Source organism: Sapajus apella, unplaced genomic scaffold (assembly GCF_009761245.1).
Source record: "Sapajus apella isolate SASKATOON/1434 unplaced genomic scaffold, GSC_monkey_1.0 scaffold25, whole genome shotgun sequence".
In the NCBI taxonomy this organism is placed as follows: domain Eukaryota; kingdom Metazoa; phylum Chordata; class Mammalia; order Primates; family Cebidae; genus Sapajus; species Sapajus apella.
This window is the reverse complement of record NW_022436965.1, coordinates 22,198,089-22,218,158: the sequence shown is the minus strand read 5'-3', so window position 1 is coordinate 22,218,158 and position 20,070 is coordinate 22,198,089. Positions and strand designations below refer to the sequence as shown.

At 44.1% G+C, this 20,070-nt stretch overlaps 1 long non-coding RNA gene across 1 annotated transcript; it reads left to right on the top strand.

Moving 5' to 3' along the window:
• Positions 1-1,185: 1,185 nt before the first annotated feature.
• Positions 1,186-15,721, top strand: LOC116559984. Its single transcript, XR_004272717.1, has 3 exons — positions 1,186-1,279; positions 9,014-9,127; positions 15,052-15,721. It is a non-coding gene; the product is annotated as an uncharacterized LOC116559984 (long non-coding RNA).
• Positions 15,722-20,070: the final 4,349 nt, after the last annotated feature.

The following is a 20,070-nucleotide window of genomic DNA, read 5'->3' as shown; positions in this document are numbered from 1 at the left end:
CACTGACAGCGTGCACCATGCACCTGGAAAAGTCACAGACATTCAATGTCAGCCATGAAAGCAGCCAGGAGTGGGGCTGTACCCTCCAAAGCCACAGGAGTGGAGCTGCCCAAAGCCATGGGGGCCTACCTCTTCCATAAATGTGACCTGGATGTGAGACATGGAGTTAATGGAGATTGTTTCAGAGCTTTAAGATTTAGTTAATGCCTCACTGGATTTTGGACTTGTATGGGGCCTGTAGCCCCTTTGTTTTGGCCAATTTCTCTCATTTGGAACAGCTGTATTTATCCACTGCCTATACCTGCATTGTATCTATGAAGTACCTAACTTGTTTTTGATTTTACAGGCTCATAAGTGGAAGGGACTTGCCTTGTCGCAGATGAAACTTTGAACTTGGACTTTTGAGTTAATGCTAAAATAAGTTAAGACTTTGGGAGACTGTTGGGAAGGCATGATTGATTTTGAAATGTGAGGACATGATATTTGGGAGGGGATAGGGATGGAATGATATGGTTTGGCTGTGTCCCCACCCATATCTCAACTTTGAATTGTAACTCCCATAATTCCCACGTTTTGTGGAAGGGACCTGGTAGGAGGTAACTGAGTCATGGGGGCAGGTTTTTCCTGTGCTGTTCTCATGATAGAGAATAAATCTCACAAGATCAGATGGTTTTGTAAAAGGGCAGTTCCCCTGCACATGTTCTCTTGCCTGTTGCCAGCCATGTGAAACTGAGTCCATTAAACATCTTATTCTTTATAAATTCCCCAGTCTTGGGCATGTCTTTATTAGCAGCGTCAGAGCGGACTAACACAAAACACAACAAGGAGGTCCAATGAGAGGGAAACTCCCCAGGGAGAGGTGGTGGCTTCTTCACGTATCTCAGCATGTATTTTGGGGCCGGAACCAGATAGGAAGATATGATGAATGGTCTTAAGGAAATTGTCCAGGCCCTGTCCACAGAACAGAAGCTAGAGCTATCCTGGAGAAAACGTCAAATTTGTAGGGGAAATTGACAAACTGTTATTTTGTTTGTAATCATCAGCACTGCAATTCAGTTTGGTTGTGCTTCACATCCAGCCCAAGCTTTCCTAAATCCCCTGTCACGTTCTATCCCATCTTAGCCCATGCCCTGGCCCCTTTCTCAGCAGGACTTCCCCAGTGCTCTCTGACTCACTTTCCTCGGAGAAGCAGCAGTAGCAGATAGCTTTCTGTGTCCTTCACTGGCTGCAAGGTGTGACAAGGAGAAAGGTTATGTTCCAGAAGCCTTTGCAGCTTCAGGTAAGATTAGAATGGTCTCTGGAAAGGGGCAAGTTCCAGAGAGGGTACAGACTGAGAAATTAGGAGTGGGGGCTTTTATAAACTGTGCCTCAACTTCATGAAAGAATGAGGGAGAGAGAGCTCAGGGGCTGACTCCATAGGGAAGGCTGGATTGGGGGATGACTAATGCAATTACCCATTTGGAATTTAGCTTAGGAGATGAAAAGAAATAGACCAGAGGTGACAGGCTTAAAAATTCTGTGGTTTTTTCTTTGTTTGTTTGCTCCCAATCCTCTCCTAGTCCAGTGGTGGGAGAGGAGCTGGGATAAGGAGAGTGGAGAGAAAGAGAAAGGAAGGAGAAATAAAAAGAGACTTGAAAAAGAAAGGGAGTCCTAATGCGGGGATGACCAGTAAAAAGTAAATAAATAAATACAACTTTAAAAGAAAGGGGTATGTGAGGACACCAAGGAGTGTGGCTAATGTGATTAACTCTGGCCTAAGGACAAGATGGGATATTAATTTTGATCTCCCAGATTTAGGATTGCCATGAAAATACTTGGTTGAGAGGCAGGGGCTAGACAGTGGGGAATGGAAGGCAAGTGTCTGATTCCAGAGGAAAGCAGAGAGTTAGCAAGGTAGGAGGAGAATAGCTCTCACCTGAGAGATCATAGGCTTGGGAGGGCCTAACGCAAGAACAGGGAGAAGAAACCACCAAAAAATTGGTCTAACCAGCTAACAAGTCACTGCTATGGGGTGGCTCTGAGCTGTGCTGTGTCTGCCTCCTTCCCTGGCCATGGCCCCACCCTCCCCATGTGGTTGGACATTCTCACCACCAGGACGTCAGGAAGTATACAGTTTAATTCAGTCTCTTCGACCAACTAGTTCTGTGGCTCCTGCTTAATCTCCAGAAGCTTCGTTTGAATATTCCTTTCAGGGAAAGCACGCCAGCTGGCGCCATGGTGGGGAGTATTTTTTCAGATCCTAAAAGACTGAGAAACTTGTCACAGCCAAAAGGAGCATAAGTAGACATGACAACTGAGTAGATTGTGGTAAACTGGATGGGATTCTGGGACAAAAAAAGGGGCATTAGGGGGCAACAGAAAATCTGAATGAAGTGCAGACCTCAGTTAATAAAAATGTGCCAAAATTGGTTCATTGATTGGGACAAACGTACCATCCCTAATGTTAGATACCAGTAATAGGGGATGCTTGGTGTGGGGTGTATGGGAACTCTCTGTGCTATCTTTACAATTTTTCTGGTAATCTAAAAATACTCTTAAATAAAAAGTTTATTAAAAACCTGTGAGTTACATATAGTGTGGACTCAAAGATGAGGACAAGGCCTCTGGAAGGGCCACATTTAAGATACCTCTTTGTGAGTGTGTGCACGTGCATATATAAACAGATAAGTTTTCTATGATGAACCTGCAACACTTTTGTAATGAAACATTAATTTAAAATAAGTTGCCTCTTATACACTATTTGGAAGAAGAAAGAAGGTAAAGCAGCCATTTCAATGAGTATGTTTATGAGTTCGTTTATTGAATCTTTTCTTTAACAACATGTACTAAGCTTGCATATAACTGGACCAGGGATTCTATGGCAAGAATGAGACAAGCAGAGCCTGATGTTTACAGGTGAGACGCAGCTGGTGGCCTAGTGGAGAGCTGGCACGCAAGCCGGCAGTAGGGTGAGCAGGCCTGGAATGCAGTGACGACGCAGAGGAGGGAGCGCCTGGCTCTGCCAGGGGTCAGCCAAGACTCAACAGCGCTTACGCTTTAAGACAAGAAAACAGCATGGAGTTGAGCGCTTAAGCTCTGGAGCTGGGCAAGTTCTCTCAAAGCCTCATCGAGCTATTCTGAGGATTAAATTAAAACACTAAGAAGCACAGAATAAGCTAGTTCCTGATATAGTAAGGGGTTATTATGTGCCAAGAACTGTTGTAAGTACTTTACATCTGTTAAACTCATCTAATCCTCTTATCCAATCTATCAGGGAGACACTATCATTACCCCTCATTCTAGAGATGAGGGAGCTGAGGCACCGAGGAGATCATAATCTGTCCACGGTACCAGCTAGTTAATGGTGGGACCAGGGCAGAGCCCAGGCAGTCCAGCTGCAGAGTCTGTATACCGTACTCTCATGCCAGCCACATCCTTCAGTGACTAACACAACAATCATTTTGAAGGGTGAGTAAAGGCCACGAGGCAGGTGAGGTGATGAAAGCTGTCATAATCTTACAATTTAACAGCCTAGACCTCAGGGGAGTTCTCACTGTGATGTAGATTTGAGGTCTCAGCACATGGTGGAAGGTGAGGCCTCTGAGCTGATGAAATGGCCCAGGAGAGCACCCTGTCCAGTGCCAGCACAGGACATCTGGAGCTCTGAACAGAGCTCAGTAGCAACTGTTTTAGTTCAGGTTGCTATAACAAAATGCCACGGACTGGGTGGTTTAAAAAACATATATATTTCTCACAGATCTGGAGGCTGTGAAGTCCAGGCTGTGAAGGGGCTGGCAGATCCAGTGTCTGATGGGGGCTCTCTTCCTGGTTTGCAGATGGCCATCTTCTTGTTCTATCTTCACATGCTGGAGAGCAGAGAGAGGAAGCAAACTCTTGGGTTTCTTCTTATAAGGGCACTAATCCTTTATATGAGGTCTCCACACTTATAACCTAATTACCTCCAGTTCCTACCACCTAACACCATCACAATGGGGATTAGATTTCAACATATGTATTCTGGGGAGACAAAATCATACAATCCATAATATTCTCCCCATGGCCCCCCAAACTTCATGTTCTTCTTATGTGCAAAATACATGCACTGCATTCCAACAATCCCAAAAGTCTTAACTGGTTGCAGCATCAACTCTAAAGTCCAAAGTCTCATTGAAATATTATCTAAATCAGGTGCAATTCATCCTGAGGCAAAATTCCTCTGCATCTGTGAACCTGTGAAACAAAACAAGTTATGCGCTTCAAAAGTGCAGTATGGTTGGATAGACAGTCCCATTCCAGAAGGGAGAAGTTGGAGAGAAGGAAGAGGTGATGGGGACTCAGTAAGTCCAAAATCTAGCAAGGCAGATCCCATGAGGTCTTAAGGCCTGAGAATAATACTCTTTGGCTTGACGATCTGTCCGACAAAGCTCTGTGAGGCACTGTTGTCATGGTTTCTTTTGAAGGCCCTCTGCCCTGTTGAAACCTAGGCAGTTGCCTGGTGTTCTGTGAATCAGCTTTGGAGGGCTTTCTTTCCATGTCCTTTCCTTCCCTTCCCTCCATTCTCCTCCCTCCCTCCGTTTTTTCCTTCCTCCCTTCCTTCCTTCTGGCCTGCATGCCTTCCTACTTTCCTTCCTTCTCTCTCTTCCTCCCTTCCTCCCTCCCCCTCTCCCTTGTTTCTTCCTGTTTTCTCTGTTTCTTTTTGTCTCAGCTGGCAGTGTTTCTGCTGGTATAATCTCACCTCTATTCCTAATGTTTTTTGAGGGGGCTGATTTCCACATGCTCAGGTATTTGTTACAGCAGCACCCCACTTCTCAGTACCAAGTCCATGCTTCACACCTGCACTAATCTCCTTATCAAAGGGTCAGTCTGCCTCCTCCTCAGTGTTTTCTTCTGAACACACTGTCTCAATTTCGTGTTACAAAAAGGCCGAGAATTTTCCAAATCTTTAAGTTGTAGTTCCTGTTTGCTTAACAATTCTGTCCTTAAATCATTTCTTTCCTCTTGCATTTTACCACAAGCAGTCAGGAGACACCATGCCTCTCCTTCAACATTTTACTTCAAAATCTGCTCAGCTAAATATCCAGAATCATTGCTTGCAAGTTCTACCTTCTACAAAACACTAGAATTTGAATGCAATTCAGCCAAGCTCTTTGCTACTCTATAACAAAGATGGCCTTTTCTTTATTGTCCTATGTGTTCCTTATTTCCACCTGAGACCTCGTCAGAATGGTCTTTACCATCCATAGTTCAACCAATATTATGCTCATGATAACTTGTGTATTCTCCAAAAAATACAATTTCTCTACAGCTCTTCTCTTCTCCTTGTGAGCCCTCAAAGACCTCCCTTTAGCTGTCCCTTTGCAGCAATACTGGGTTTTTCTAGCATGTACCTCAAGTCTTCCAGCCTCTACCCATTACCCAGTTCCACGGCCATTTCCACATGTTCAGGTATTTGTCATAGCAGCACCCCACTTCTCAGTACCAATTTCTGTCTTATTCAGTTTGGGCTACTATAACAATTTGCTATAGAATGGGTGGCTTAAACAATAAACACTGCTTTCTCATAGTTCTAGAGGCTGAGAAGTCCAAGGTCAAGGTGCTGGCAGATCCAATGTCTGGTGAGGGCCCAAGAAGGGCTTGGGTTGTAGATGGCCACCTTCCCTTGTATCCTCAGATGATGGACAGCAGAGTGAGATCAAGCTCTCTCATGTCTCTTCTTAGAAGAGGGCTCCTCCTTCGTGACCTAATTACCTCCTAAAGACTCTGTATTCTAATACCATCACACTGGAGATTAGGATTTCAACAGGAATTTGGACAGGGACACACATGTGCAGTCCATAACAGGAACCATCTATTATAATTTGTTTCCGAGGAAAGGGACAGAAACCTATCACTTTTGAGTGACTATGATGTGCCAGGCCTTGTGCAAAACCTCAATGGCAGGTCAGATGATACTTGATGTACAGATAAGTAACCTGCAGCTCTGAGAGTTGAAGTAAGTTTCCCAGTTGTACAGCTTGTCAACGTGAGAACCAGAAAATCCCAAGGCTATATGTGCTCTTTTTTCTACACTGCACCCATCACAGGTGAGCCAGGCCGTTAGAGCAGCCCTCTGCAGGCAGCATCTGAGAGGAGACGTGGTCCTGGTGAACACACATGAGGGATCCTTCCAGTAAGGGCCTAGCTGCTGGAACTGTAAAGCACGGTGGGCCCTGGCCCCTCCCTGACCATCAGGCCCCGGTCATTTGTATCGCCCTCCATGGTATTGGCCCAGGCTCCAGCCCTACAGGGATGGTCTCTGGGTAATTTCTGAGATTTCAGGTCACTTTTCTTTTTTCTTTTTTTGTTGTTGTTCTTATTGATATTCTGAGTTTTCTTCGGTGAATATAATAGAAATAATAAGTAAAGAAAGATCCTGCTCCTTTAGAAAGCAGACAAACATGTAAACTGGTAACTATTGCACAAGATGGAGTCAAACACAGAAAGCAGAGGACTGTGTCAGTTCAAAGAGAAAAGTGATTTATTCTGCCTGTAGAAATCAAAGATTCAAGGAGGAGGTGACTGTTCTGGGCATTAAAAAATGAATAGAGCTGGGCGCGGTGGCTCAAGCCTGTAATCCCAGCACTTTGGGAGGCCGAGGCGGGTGGATCACAAGGTCAAGAGATCGAGACCATCCTGGCCAACATGGTGAAACCCTGTCTCTACTAAAATACAAAAATTAGCTGGGCGTGGTGGTGTGTGCCTATAGTCCCAGCTACTTGGGAGGCTGAGGCAGGAGAATTGCTTGAACCCAGGAGGCGGAGGTTGCGGTGAGCTGAGATCACGCCATTGCACTCCGGCCTGGTGCCTGGCAACAGAGTGAGACTCTGTCTCAAAAAAAAAAAAAAAATGAATAGGATTTTGATACATAAAAAGTCTCCTCGGCGGAAAGAATTCACTTGAACTAACGCCCAGAGTCATGCTAGGGTATGACACGTCAGAAAGCAAAAGTTTGTAGAGGGTGACTGAGGTAGCCAGCGCCAACTATGGCCCCAGGAACCCTTACCTCCCAGTATTTGCATGTTTCTATACTCCTCTCCCACACAGTATCAGGGCTGGTCTGTGCAACCAGTGGAACACAGTAGAAGGGATGGTGTGCCACTTCTGAAATAAGCTATAGAAGAGGCTGCAGCTTCCATCTTGGTCACTGTCTCATATGCATTTTCTGTCTTGGATCACTCACCCTATGAAGAGACCCACATATTGAGGAACTGAGGTTTCAGCAGCATATGAGTGACCTTGGAAATGGATCCTCCATCACCTTCAGACAACTGCAGCCCTGGATCACAGCTTCACCACAACCTTGGGAGTGACCCTCAGCCAGAACCTCCCAGCCGAGCTGTTCTCAAGAGCCCAGAAGTCATGCGAGATGATAAATGTTTATTGTTTTAAACTGCTAAATCCAGGGTAATAGGTTATGCAGCAAGAGGTAACTAAGATAAATACAGCGAAAGCTAAAGCTGAAGAGAAATTTGCAGCCAAATCATAATCAGCCTTGAATGCCCTGTCAAGAAATGCAGACTGACCTGTCAGCAATAGGAAACCTGTTAAAGATGATCAAGGACCAAAGCATTGAAACATGCATTAAACAGGATCCCTGAAGGCTGTGTGAGGGAGGAAATGGGGACTGTCAAGAGGCTCATACAGCAGGCTAGGTGAGACAGAACAAGGGTCTGGCCGGTTGCAGTAGCTCAGACCTGTAATCCCAGCATTCCGGGAGGCCAAGGCAGGCAGATTGCTTCAGCTCATGAGTTCTAGACCAGCCTAGGCAACATGGCAAAACCCTGTCTCTACAAAAAATACAAAAAGTAGGCTGGTGTGGTGGTGTGCGCCTACAGTCCCAGCTACTTGGAAGGCTGAGGTGGGAGGATGGCTTGAGCCTGGGGGGGTGGAGGTTGCAGTGAGCCGAGATTGCGCCACTGCATTCCAGCCTGAGTGATAGAGCCCGACTTTGTCTCAAAACAAGAAACCCACAAAAAGCAAGGGTCTAGACTGAGCAGTGCCAAAGGGGAGAGAGAGGAGGTGGCAGTTAGTAGACATGCTAGAGGTAGAACTTCTGGTATTTGTTTACCAGTTGAATTGGGGTCTGAGAGGTTGGGGGAAGTGTCAGACTCTGAATTGTGCAAAACAGACTCTCGCTCAAATGCACCGAACAAGGGGAATGAGGACAGAGGAAAAGCTATAAGCCAAGCACTGTTCAGGCACTAGAAGAAGCGTTATTAGGAGGTCGCCTTGCCATCCCTCAGCGGCAGCACGCCATTGGTCTTCTATCTGCTACTGCTCTGTAGCCTGCTACTCAGGACTTCTTTTGTCTCACAACCTGCTTCCCCTAAGCTTTTGCAGCCTTGTGGCACATGATTTGATATCTGCCTCTCATCTTTCCTCTATGTGCCTTTTAACTTCTACTCCCCACTGGCGAATCCACTTGCTCTCTGAATCTCTAGTTGGAACTTTGAGAGGGAAGGTCTTGACAATTCAGTTTAGATCCATTGTCTCTGTGAGGTAACAGTCTCAGTAATTTGGCTGCCGGTGCTTCGAGTCCAATCAGTGGTGGACAGGGAGGCAAGGTCACCTTGTCTGAGCGGGGCACGCTGGCTAGAAGAAATGCTTTGGGGACGGGGTGCAGGCATGATAGGCTTTTTGAGGCTGAGCCTACATGGAACCTGTCAGAGAGGACTGCAAAGTTTCTAGCCTGTAAGAGAGGTTAAGGGAAATGGGCAATGAAGGATGAGAAGCCAGTTGGCTTGGTGGATGGAGAGGTTTGAGGTACATGTAGGAGAGAAAGACATACATGGAGGGAGATATCCAGACGAAGCTGCAAATTCAGGCCCGGAATTCGAGAGAAGTGAGCCCTGGGGAAGATTTAGAGGAGAGCACCAGAATGATCACAGAAGTTACAAGAATGAGGTGCCCTGGACAGGGGCAGATAAAATTCAGTCACCTCTGGGGATAGGAGGGCAAAGAAATAACTGGACTGATTCTTTGTCTTTCTCCACAGAAGGCCAGATAACTTCCAAAATTACCCAAGGATTCATCATATCAAGGGACAAACAGCTTCCTGCTGCTTCTCTCCGTGTCCTCTCAGGGCGATAGTGTCTGGCCCTCTCTCAAGGTAACCAGACTCTGGGGGCCTGAATCTGACAATGCCCATTGCACCTCACAGATCAGCTCTAGACAATGCTCACATACGTTCCCCCCGTATAGCGTCTCTCAGTTATACTTGAGTAAAGCTCATGTACTTTTCCCCTGCTTCGTATCTCTCAGTTGTACCTGAGTGTCTTTCCCCATTTCGTATCTCTCAGTTGTACTTGCACAACACTCACATACTTTTCCTGTTTCGTATCTCTCGGTGGTACTTGAGTAATGCTCACATACCCTTTCCCTGTTTCGTATTTCTCTGTTATACTTGAATAATGCTCATATACCTTTCCCGTTTCCTATCTCTCTGTGATACTTGAGTAATACTCATATACTTTTCCCTGTTGTCGTGTATCTCTTAATTAGAAAACTGCCACACATGGTGTTCCAGGCTACTCTCTCAAGAGATTTTGTAAGCAATGAGTCCTAAGCTGGGAAGAGACACACAACTTTGCAAATGAGTTTGAACTCTTTTCTCCTCCCTTCCGCCAGGTGGTTCCTTTCCTGACAGAATATAATTAACAATAAACTCGATAAAATCTGGATTTTTTTCTAACTCACCCAAAAACTGTTACCCAGTATGTGGAATACCTATTAGCAGTCATTGAGCAATGCCCATTCACCATTTGGAAGGCACTTTTATTTTCTGGTCTCAGCAGCCCAGGAAGAATGATTGTTGGCAGTCGTGGGCCTAGTTTAAGAACAGAACCACGATTCATACCTATTTAAAGTTTAATATCCCCTATATAGATGTTCAAGAGAAAGGTCAATACATAATCTTGGTACACATTCTTAGACAATTATTATAACAAAATAACCACCTGAAAATGAAATTTTTGCAAATTATAAAATAGTTGCTTGATTTTTCACAAGAAAATTGTACAAATTGTTTTTAAGGGTATTTTAAATCTAATTTTGTGTTAATTTAGCTTGTACTAAGCAAGTAACATAGATAGAAATGCTTCTAACATATTTGAAAATTTGTTTCCCTCTATTTCCTTTGTTTTCAATTTTCCTGTTTATCCCTTTTCCCTCTGCCTCTCTCCCTTCCCCTGGTTCTTTAGTTATTTCAGGGAATTTTGTAAAAGAATCTGAGACCATGGAAAAGATCTTACAGTTTTTTGTTGTTGTTGTTTGTTTTTAAAAACAACCCTTGTTCATAAAAATCTCCTAGTATGCTTTTCCAAAACTGTAGACTCCTTGGCCCTACCTATGGAAAGTTTATTTTAGTAGGTCTATGATATGGCCAAGGAGTCTACTTTTTTTTTCTTTTTTTTTTTTGAGACAGAGTCTCACTCTATTGCCCAGCGTGATCTTGGCTCACTACAACCTTTGCCTCCTGGGTTCGAGCAATTCTCGTGTCTCAGCCTCCCGAGTAAGTGAGTCTACAGGTGCATGCCACCATGCCTAGCTAATTCTTTGTATTTTAGTGTAGGCGGGGTTTCACCATGTTGCCCAGGCTGGTCTCTAGCTCCTGAGCTCAGACAATCCTCCCACCTTAGCCTCCCAAAGTCCCAAAGTGCAGGATTACAGGTGTGAGCCACCACACCCAGCAAGTCTGTACTTTTAAAAACTTTCCAAGTAATTCTAAGAGGCACTCCCAGCTGAAAACCATAGCTCTTCAACATATGACAGAGATTCAGTTCATTGATTCACTTGCTCACTCAATGTGTATAGGGCACATCTGTGAGTTAGGCACTATTCTAGGTGATTGAGATCAATCAGAAAACTAAGCTTACAAAAATTCTTGCCTTTGTAGAGCTTATACCATAGCATCTCTTAAAAGAAAACAAAATAAAAAACCCATCCAGACCTCTGCACTGTCCACCAACTCAGATTACACCCATAAACTCTGTTGTCTATCTTGCACAAAATATTTGTGGTGTGGTCATAGAAGGCTTATCTCTGCCCATATAAAATATGGAAGGATAAGAGCATGAATCCTAAGAGTGAAACCAATGGCAGGTATACACGAGCCGTCATCAAACCATTTCCTCCCTCCCCATACTGTCTTCTTGGAGAGCTTGCCCTCACTTCCCTCTCAGAATTTCTGCTCCCATGGTTTTGCTTAGTAGGTCCTGAGCTATATGCATCCTATCATGGCTGAGCTGATTGAACCAGGGGCAGATACATGATCATGCTGGTTAGTCTAATTTTTTTCTGTGGAGTTTAGAATATACACTCAGAAAATTCAGTGGGGTTGCTAATTAAAATGCTTGCAAGGGTCTAGCAGGTAACATAATGAGTGATACTTACCAGGTATAAGGAAACCAGTAAGACACTGTTACGGTAGACAGCATCTGATCCATGACCTTGGGGTCTGGGATCCTGCTATGAACTGGATGTTTGTGTTCCCTGGCTTAGTTCATTTTGTGCGGCTATAACAGAATACCACAGACTGGGTGATTTATAAAAAGTAGTTTATTTGGCTCATGGTTCTGGAGGCTGGGAAGTCCAGATGGTGCTGGCATCTGGTGAGGGCCTTTGTGCTGCATTATCCCATGGTGAAGGGCAGAAGGCAGAAGGGCAGACAAGCATGCAAGACAAAGAGAGGATGGGGGCCAGAATGTATCCTTTTATCAGGAACCCATTCCCACAATAACTAACTGCTCCTGTGATAATGACATTAATTCATTCCGAATCACCTCTTAATACTGTTATACTGGCAATTTAATTTCCACATGAGATTTTGAGACCATAGTACCTGCCATAATTCATATGTTGAAATCCTAACCCATAATGTGATGGTATTTGGAGATGGGCCTTTAGGAGGTAATTAGCTCATAAGTGTAGAGATCTCGTGATAGAATTAGTGCCCTTGTAAGAAGAGACATGAGAGAAATTCCTTCCTCTCTCTATTCTTTGGCATGTGAGAGAACCAGAAAGACAGCCCTCACCAGAAACCAACCATGCTGGCACCCTGGTCTCAGACATCCCAGCCTCCAGAATTGTGATAAATAAATGTTTCTTGTTTGCACCACCCAGTCTGTGGTATTCTGGATGGAGAAGCCTGAGCTAAGACATATACAATAGAGATGGTGGCAAACTGGAGAGCACATGCTCTGTGCCAAGGAGGTGGCCATCATTCAACTCCAGCCAATTGTTGCCACATGTAATCCCAGTTTGCCAGATTTTCTGATATTTACAGAAGTCTAGAATTTATGTTTTCATATGAAATCTCGAAATAATTATTTTATATTTGAAAAAAAATTGTGTGGTTCAAAGCAAACACCATTGCAGGCCACGCCTGTTGTAGCACACCAATGTGCATCCTCTGACTGCTCTAGCCAGTCTTTGTTGGAAACAAACACAAGAAAGTATGTCAAACCAGAGGCTGAGGATGCTGTGTTTGGTCCGCGTGTCCAGGAAAGCGGAGACACCCACATTGCAGATATAAAATAAAAGGGTGGTAATGACAAAAGCAGAGATCAAAACACAACCAACCAACAAAAAAAACAAACTAAAAAGTGGTGGAAAGAGAGACCTGGATCCTGACAACATAGTTTTTATTCTAGTTTTTCTTTTTCTAGTCTATAGCTCTGGACCTTGGGTTCTGTAAGATATCCTTGGTTCCTTATTTTATTTTATTATTCTTGAGACGGAGTCTTGCTCTGTCACCATGCTGGAGTGCAGTAGTGCGATCTCAGCTCACTGCCACCTCTACCTCCTGGGTTCAAGTGATTCTCCCATCTCAGCCTCCTGAGTAGCTGGGACTACAGAGCACACTACCACACCTGACTAATTTTTATATTTTTAGGAGAGACAGGATTTCACCACATTGGCTAGGATGGTCTCAATCTCCTGACCTCGTGATCCTCCCACCTTGACCTCCCAAAGTGCTGAGCCACTGCACCCCGGCCCCTTGTTTTCTTATAATAAATCACCCTTTTTTTTGCTTAAACTTGTGTTACATACATACTGTCACTGGTAAAGGTTGTGGGTGTTTGTTTTCTTCTTCCTAGACAAAGGGTAGCATTATTACTAAGCATTAGCATAACTACTATTGACTCCTCTGTGTGTCAGTGGATTTGGTATATACCAGTAGCAACACATGGTCTTGGCATATGATTTTGATTTATTGAAATGAACTCATGTTCACCTAAACTAGTGGTTTCCAGACCTGGCTGTGCATCAGAACCATCTGGGGAGCCTTGGGGGGAAATATACATCCTCTGGATGACCCCAGACCTGGACAATCAGAGACTTCTCAGGTGGAGCCTGGAGACCACATTATAAGAACCCCAAGGGGTTCTGATGCAGCCAGCCCAGCACTTGTCTGGGCACAAGGGAACCAGCATGAGAGACCACCATCAGGGATGGACCATGCCTGAGTTAGGGTTGGCAGTGTCAGGGGGAATCAGTTGCTTGGCTGTTGAAAATGTACCTCTTTTTTACAAAGAACTTGAAAAATAAAGAAGAAAAATAGGATGTCAAGGAGATGGACCGGATTATCCTGTGTTATAGTCCAAAAGTTTCCCACCATGCCCCCGTATCCTCTCTTGAATTGAGGTAGTAGGTTGGGAGCAAAAGACTCTGGAGCCTCTTGGTTAAATTCCATGTGGGAATTACAGCTGTCTAATTTCCTTCTATTACGCGGTGGTGAAAAATCAAGCAACTACTTTATAATTTGCAAAAATTTCATTTTCAGGTGATTATTTTGTTATAATTGTCTAAGAATGTATACCAAGATTATGTATTGACTTTTCTCTTGAACATTTGTATAGGGGATATTAAACTTTAAATAAGTATAAATAGATACTCAGGCTAAAAAAATTAATCTGCCCTAAGTTAGTCTGCTGCTGTTTGTACAAAGGCAAAAACTGCCTGCTTCTGCATGGGTGTCATCATGGCAGAGCACATTTTCAAATGATGCTGGTGAATCCACAATGTAGCACATGCTGATCACATGAGCCTCACAGCATGGCCTCTCACAGGTCACTGGCATTCTCAGGCAGTGATCAAAATCAAGTTATACAATACACTATGCAGTTTATTCTGAGCACAGCCCAGTGAAATGGTGAGGCTTCAATTTCATTAAAATAAATATGTAAGGACAACCAGTGCTGGAAGTTGGGAGTGTTTTACCTCACTTTCAGTAAACTTTGCCCCACATCCCTGAGGGTGGGTGAACTAGTGCTTAGACAAAACAGAAAGTTAACAAGATGCTGAGAACAGGAGTCTGTACCACAAGACCCCAAAATGAAATCCAAAGGTGGTGAGCAGGCAACAGATAGCAGAAACAGACTGGAGAGATGGCGGTGGCTACAGCAGTTTCTGCAGGTCAAAAACAATGACCCAGCACCTTAGGAATTAGCTTACTATCTGCCTCTTTTCTTACATTATTTGTACGTGTGAGCCAGCTAGACACCTATACTCAGAAAAATACCCCTACAGGAAGATCCGTTATTTTTTCCCCCTGAGACAGAGTCTTGCTCTGTGACCCAGGCTGGAGTGCAGTGGTGCGATCTTGGCTCACTGCAGCCTCCAGCTCACTGCAACCTTCGCTTCCCAAGTTCAAGTGATTCTCCTGTCTCAGCCTCCCAAGTAGCTGGGATTACAGATGCACACCACCATACCCAGATAATTTTTGTATTTTTAGTAGAGATGGGGGTTCAGCATGTTGGCCAGGCTGGGTTTGAACTCCTGACCTTGTGATCTGCCCCCTTTGGCCTCCCAAAGTGCTGGGATTACAGGCGTGAGCCTCCACACCCAGCCAGGAAGGTCTCTTGAAGCTTATCCAGCTCTAAGGGCTGCTGGTGGGCTTCCTGCCTCAGCCTCCCCCATCCTACCATTCTTCTTTCTAGGGGACTCATCTTACATTTCATGGGGTGAGGGTGGGATCCCCTTTTTTTGCATTATTTATTTTCTAACTTGAATTTTTTGCCTTCCTTTCCTTAGATCTGGGTTTTCCTCTATCTGGATTCTCCCAGGTCAGGTCAGATTTGGAGCTTGGACAACATATAAAGGTGCTTCTAAATTACTAGGAGGAACATTGTGAACATGGGAAGTCCTAAAATCCTCTCCCCAGAGATATGGTTTGGAAGAAAGGTCAACAATCTATGCGTGTCATAAGTACTGCAAGAAATTCTAGTGCCAGTGGTCCATGGGCCACCTTCGAGACCCCCCACCCCCCACCCCGGCCCAGAGCATCTCTTACTGCTGAACTCCCAGAAAACCTCCCTGGTCCTCTTTTGCTGGGCAACACAAGACGGCTCGGCAGGATTTAGGTTACATGACAAACATTTAGTGAGTGGCCCCACTTGGGCCAGGCAGTCATTCCTCTGGGACCCTGCTCCTCCTGCCTTTCCCCGCTCCTTCCTTTTCCCAATCCCCTATTGTTGCTTCTTACCTCTGGCGCCTTTGCTCTTGCTGCTTTCTTGAACTCTCTGAAGCCACTGAACATCTGAGGCTGGGAGTCCTCTTCTCCTCTAACCTTCTCTTTCCTTAGCTGAGTGGGGACTCAGCCCCAGTAAGTGGGATCCTGGCTCTGATATGGGTTGGCTGTGTCACCACCCAAATCTCATCTTGAATTGTAACTCCCACAATTCCCATGTGTCATGGGAGGAACCCAGTGGGAGGTGATTGAGTTCAGGAGTTAGGTCTTTCCTGCACTGTTCTCGTGATAATGAATATATGACACATGACCTGATGATTTTAGAAAACAGGAGTTGGCCAGAACAAGCTCTCTCTTTTCACCCGCCACCCTCCTTGCCTTTTACCTTCTGCCATGATTGTGAGGCCTCTCTAGTCACATGGAACTGTAAAACCAGTAAAACTCTTTCTTTTGTAAATTGCCCAGTATCGGATATGTTTTTATCAGCAGTGTGAAAATGGACTAATACAGGCTCCAAAACTTCAATCAAAAAGAAAGGAAGGCATGTGATTTGGCAGCCCAAGTAACTTCAGAGAATTAATGAATCTGACCCAAGAAGGAGTTTTGTATTTCTGAATTTAAAAAAATTTCTCTTTAAGTCTTACACTTTCTGAAAGCAATTCATTTGGAACATTGCTAGCATATGACTGATACCCTGTACTAGAGAAAGAAATATGAATACAAGTAAGAAAGTTAGCATGGAAAGTCCAGTATGTGTGCAACCAGATCAGAAACGGATATTTGATGGAATATATATGAAAACAATGTTTAGAGAAAAACGCAGCACTTCATGTTCATAGGGTTAATACTACTCAATAAACCAGTTAAAATTGGCGAGAGATTTCCTATATAGTTAAGTGCAAAAGCAAACTGCAGAACTAGATGCACATCTATATTCATATATATAGTTAGCATTTGTGTATTAATAAAAAAGCCTATGCCACTATGTATGTATGTACATATTTGCTTCCTTGTGCATAGTCTCTGGAAAGACATAAAAACCAGGTAATAACAGTTTTGCTTCTGGAGAAGGTAATTGGGTAGCTGAGAAAATTCCTTTTGAAAATTTCATTTCGTAGCTTTTGCATGTTGTATTGTATGACTATTTTATCTATTCAACAAATTTAAAATTTAAAAACCACCCTCTTGGCCGGGTGCAGTGGCTCACACCTGTAATCCCAGCACTTTGGGAGGCCAAGGCAGGTGAATCACTTAAGGTTGGGAGTTCGCAACCAGCCTAACCAACATGGAGAAACTCCATCTCTACTAAAAATACAAAATTAGCTGGGCATGGTGGTGCATGCCTGTAATCCCAGCTACTTGGGAGGCTGAGACAGGAGAATCACTTGAACCCAGGAGGTGGAGGTTGCAGTTAGCTGAGATCGTGCCATTGCACTCCAGCCTGGGCAATAAGAGCAAAACTCCATCTCGAAAAAAAAAAGGAAGAAAGAAAAAATCACCCTCTGCAAGTCCCTTCAGATTTTATTTTTCTAAATCTGTGTACAGCATTTTAAACAAATTCCTGGATTTGAACACTAAAGACGAAAATGGAATTATGGTAGTGAGGCCACAAAGGAGAGTCAGGAACAACCCGTGGGTATTAGGTTTAAAAACGTGGACAGAGTCTTTCTTGTCTGTGTGGATAATAGTTTTTGGTGATAGTTGAACACACTCCCACAGGGAGAATGTAAGGGATGTTGACTGGCACTCAGAGAGAATGCCAGGTGCTAGGCACTCCACATTCCAACAAAAGTTCCCAACACTTCCCTCAGGCTCACCAGTCTGGCTTTCCTATCCCCAGACATAATGCCAGCATCCTTCTCCCCAAGGCTGACAGGCAGTAGAGAGAGTTGGATGCACTGGGAGTGCAAACCAGAAGTCACCCTGTCCCATTGGTGATGGTAACCCCGTCAGCTCTACAGGCCAGGTGATCTCTTGGTCCCCACCTTGACTCCTCTCCTCTCACTGTCAGACCACAGGTACCACATCACATAACCTGTGACATCTCTGTTCTAGAAAGAAGAAACTGTGCCTTGTTCATCACTTTATCCCTCACGCCCAACATAGTGCCTGGCCATTGTGGTACTGACTGAAATGATTGTTGGATGAATGAACGAACAAGTGAATAAATGAATGAATAAATGGCATTAAGCTCTTTACTGTCCAAAGCTCCTAGCCAAAAGAGATGTTTTTCTCTAAGGTGATAAGTCTCCCAACATCCAGTGTATCCAGTGTTTGTTGACAGGGCCTCCCAGCCTTCACAGCACCTTGGTGAAACCAGAAAAGCGCATGCTCCAGGCAGTTGTACCCATAAGCCATAGCTTGGGGGCAGAACTGGCCTCTGAGAGAAGGTAAAAGTGCCTTTCTCTTGGAAGATAGCCTGGATTGCTGCATTCAGGTTACATTTCTAGCCTCATTCACCCCGAAGCTGGGCATTTCTGTGCAGAACCCAAACCACAACCTTGAGCAGCTACAGAATTCCTTCCCTTTACCTCACTTCTGTTATGCCATCTCCATCTCCTCCTCCAGCCTGTCATTTACTCCCCCACATCTCTTCTCCATCTCCTTTACCTAAGTGGCCCCTCCCTGCCTATCTCTGCTGCATGTCTCTTATCCTCTTCCCTTTTCAATCTCTCATTGATATTTTTTGCCTTCCATATTTCCTGGCTGCTCATCCTCTCTTTCATCAGCACATACTGTGATTCACATGTTTTCTCATTCTTCTCTTGTGGTACCATATTGAAAAAGAGTTTGTTGATTCCATTTAACAGAAAATAAACTAAGACTCAAGCAGTTTATATAACTTGATGAGATCACACAAGCCTTAAAGAGCAAAGTTAGCAATTTAATCCAAATCGAGGTGACTTCAAACACAAAGTTTTGACTTCTGCTTCTGGCTATAATTGAATAACAGGAACCAGATTTTATCCTTCTGCCTAAAACTGTAACAAAAAGAGGGATGAGATATATGGAACAGTTTCAAGACACTGGGCATCATGTAACAAAGGATAGTGATCATGTAGAGATAGAAAATAAAATTAATGAGCCCTACAATTATCCTAGTTTATTGCCTTGAGACATTTTCCAAGCTATGGCTCAGGGAGGGGGAACTGAGGCAGAGACTGGTGATCTCACTGAATTGAGGACACAGAACCTAAGAGTCTGGGGAGACCAAAGCAGCCTAAGTTGAGAGGACACAATATGAGAGAGGAGAGAGGTGCACAGAAAGAGAATCTCGGAGCTCTGCAAAGAGAAAATACTGATCTGAATGCTGAACATGGGGAAGGAACCACCTTTAAGAATTAGAGGCACAGTGCCTGGATCTGACACAGGGCCAGAAATTGTGCCTAAATTGTGTTTTTTCAGCCAGATTTTAAACACTTAATTCATTTGACATTGGGTAGAGTACTCAGGAAGAAGGTTTTGCCTCAGTAGTAGGGAGTATTTAGCCCTAGGATGAGCGCTGCCCTGGATCCAGCTAACAAATCATAAAAGCAAGACCAAAAGGATGAAACTATTTCCAAATAACTACATTCCTTCTTCTTTGTTTTTTTTCTTTTCTTTTCTTTTTCTTTTTTTTTTTTTTTTTTTTTTGAGATAGGGTCTCATTCTGATCCCCCAGGCTGAGTGCAGTAGCACAGTGACAGCTCACTGCAACCTCTGCCTCCCAGGCTCAAGCCGTCCTCCCACCTCAGCCTCCTGAGTAGCTGGGGACACACACATACACACACACACACACACACACACACACACACACACACACAGAAAGAGAGAGAGAGAGAGAGAGAGAGAGAGATGGGGTTTGACCATGTTGCCATCTGGGCTCAAGTAATCCACCCACCTCAGCCTCCCAAAGTGCTAGGATTACAGGGGTGAGCTGTCACCCCTGGTCTGTATCCCTTCTTGAGTAACAAAACTCAAGAAGATGTATTAAAATACAAAAATATCTATCAGCCAGCAATATGTAATTCACAATGTCTGGCATCCAAATCAAAGACAACTAGGCAGGCAAAGAGGTAAGAAATCAAGACTCAGATTGAAGAGAATAATTAATCAATTAAAGTTGACTTTCCCAACCCAGAGCAGACACAGATGTTAAAACTAGCAGAAGAGGCCGTGGAAACATGTTGTAAGTGCTCAGTAAATATTAGCTATTTTTATTATTTCATTTTTTCCCTCAAAAACATTAAGCTCAAAGAAGAGATTATCATCCATACTGACAGAAGTAAAACTGTGTCTCAGAGTGGTGGAGTGGCCTAACCAAGTTCCCAAAGGAAGCTACCTGCAGAACAGGGACTAGAATTACTTTCTTCACTTACATATTGTGTCACTTACCTATGAGCGATAGTCAAAGGTCTTTACATCCTCGGGTACTGCTAGCATCCGGGAAGTTGAGCAGAAGCAGCCATTCAGAGCTAGTTACTATCATTAGTCTGAAGGGCAAAAACGAAACAGAAACAAAAAGAGAATATTTAGCTTAAAATTTTGGCTTCTATGATTAGGGGGGCGGAATAAGAACCAATTACCTTAATCCATTACAATGA